Genomic DNA, 2,679 nt, shown 5'->3' with positions numbered 1-2,679 from the left:
ACAGGGGCATTCGTGAAATGCCCAGACTGTAATGTCCTCTACACCTACAACACTATCCTACAACACTATAACACCTTAGAGGAGTATGCATCTACCAATGATGGGTCTCAGACTATCAATTGCTCGATGGGGGAGTCATATGTCCCACTGGGAACATATCAATATGTTCCGTGGAGTCTAGAGCCATATGTCCCTTTGAATAATGCCGAGTCACACATTCCATCAGCGCCATAATCAGCACCAGCTTGGGTTCCCGCCGATGTTGAAATGAGGGAATATTCTCGACAACCGCCGATTTCTAGTACGACAAAGTACTATAAGATGAGCAAAGTGAACAAAAGAAACTTCAACTTCTGCGAAGAAGTGCATGGGAGGTTCACCAACATATTAGAGGGATTGGATTTATACACCAGAGTCTTCTCAGAATGTGATGATGAAACATTCTCAAATGCATTTTTAACCCGATAGATAGAGGTCGAGCAGGACTACTTATGGAAAGAATCTATTTCGAGCCAAGAAAATGGATGCGATGAAAGGGGAGGATCACTATCCAGTGCGGCTGCTGCTACAAATTTACCAACCATAGATAAGGAAATCCTCGGATTCTTAGGCATGATCACGTGGATGCACTAGCTCCAATGATAAAATCGAAGATTAAAAGAATGGTCAGATGGAGTATGCCACTAGTTAACTGCATCCCTAACATTTTCATAATCAATATATACGATGAAGGAGATTGCATACCTCCGCACATTGATCATCATTGCTTTGTGAGACCTTTCTGTAGAGTCTCATTCATGAGCAAAGACAACATCCTATTTGGAAAAAAAATTGATATCATTGGTCCTGGTAAATTTAGAGGAGCTGTAGAAATTCTACTGCCTATTGGTTCAGTGATAGTCCTTAAAGGAAATGTGGCGGACGTCACCAAATACTGTATTTCAGGAGTGCGACACCGTAGGGTGTCCATGACCTTTTGACTAATGGACAACAATAAAATGCCATATGGATTTCAACTAGATCCAAAATTAGAGGAATTGCTGCCATACGAGCTATGAGAGGGTTATACCTCTAAGTACATGCAAAGGGAACTTTTGTCCTGGAGCGTGGCTTAGAAGGTCTACTCGATCAGGAGCTTGTCACACCACAAAAAGACATTCATTTCCGTTTTATTGCACTAAATTATAGCAGATATGATATGTATTAGACATGCTTTGCTTATGATATATACTTGGCATGGAACATTTGTGGACGTACTTTGATGCAGTTAGCATATTGTACTTTTTGAGGCTTTGGACTAAATTCAATCTGTAACATTTATTGGAACAGATTAATGAAGTTTCTTTCAAAAATTTGTCTTTTTTCAATTGCCTTTTTGTACGATGTATAAAAGCCTCGAACCATGCGTTGGTTTGAGATTATAAAGAACAAAACAACAAAACAAAAAAAAAGTTGACGATAATTAAATTTAAATAAAAAATAACAAACAAGCAAACAACAAAACAACTATCTTTTGAAAAAATCAACCAACTAAAATTAAATTTTTGAAAACATATTTTGAAAATTAAACATGATAAAAATAACAAGAAAAGAAAATAAATATATTGAGTTAAATCTCTCGATTCCGAGGTCTCTTACTCTTTGCTCGTGCAGCACAACTATCTTTGTCTACACTAATTCTCTTAACATCCTCGAGGAGTTTCACGTTTTGCACAAAACCTCACAAATGTTCTTCAACAATGTCAACCTTTTAACACAACACGTATCTTTGGATTCAACACCACCAACTCTCATTTTTGGAATCAGTCCCTAACTTCTGATTCACTTCTTCCGAGTTTGGTTCTTAACTTCGGAATCTCTTTTGAGATTGATCCTTAACTTTCAATTCTCATTTTAGAATCAGTCCTTCACTTCTGATTCACTCTTTTCGATGTCCTTCATTAACTTCTGACTCTCTTTCAAGATTGATCCTTAACTTTCAATTCCATTTTAGAATAAATCCCTAACTTCTAATTCACTTCTTTCAAGGTCGGTAATTAATTTTCGACTCTCTTTCGAGATTGATCCTTAAAATCCTTAAGTTTCAATTCTCATTTTAGAACGAGTCCTTAACTTTTAGTCCTTAACTTTTGATTCACTTCTGATTCACTCCTCTTGAGGTAGGTCCCTAACTTTCGACTCTCTTTTGAGATTGATCGTTAACTTTCAATTTTAATTTTAGAATCAGTCCCTAGCTTCTGATTCACTTCTTTTGAGGTCGGTCTTTAATTTCTGACTCTCATTTGAGATTGATCCTTAACTTTTAACTCTCATTTTTGAATCAGTCCCTAACTTCTGATTCACTTTTTCTAAGTTCAGTCCTTAACTTCTGACTCTCTTTCGAGATTGATCCTTAACTTTCAATTCTCATTTTGGAATCCTCATTTTGGAATCAGTTTGGAATCAGTTCTTAACTTCTGATTCACTCTTTTCAAGGTCGGTCCTTAACTTTCGACTCTCGTTTTCAAGATTGATCCGTAACTTTCGATTCTCAACTTTGAATCAATCCTTAACTTATGATTCCCTCTTTTTGAGGTCATTCCTTAACTTCTGACTCTTTCTTTCAAGATTGACCTTAACTTTCAATTCTCATTTTAGAATCAGTTCTCAACTTCTAATTCACTTTTTTTGAGGTCGGTC

Source organism: Phalaenopsis equestris, unplaced genomic scaffold (genome assembly GCF_001263595.1).
Source record: "Phalaenopsis equestris unplaced genomic scaffold, ASM126359v1 Scaffold234915, whole genome shotgun sequence".
In the NCBI taxonomy this organism is placed as follows: Eukaryota; Viridiplantae; Streptophyta; class Magnoliopsida; order Asparagales; family Orchidaceae; genus Phalaenopsis; species Phalaenopsis equestris.
This window is presented reverse-complemented; position numbering follows the sequence as displayed.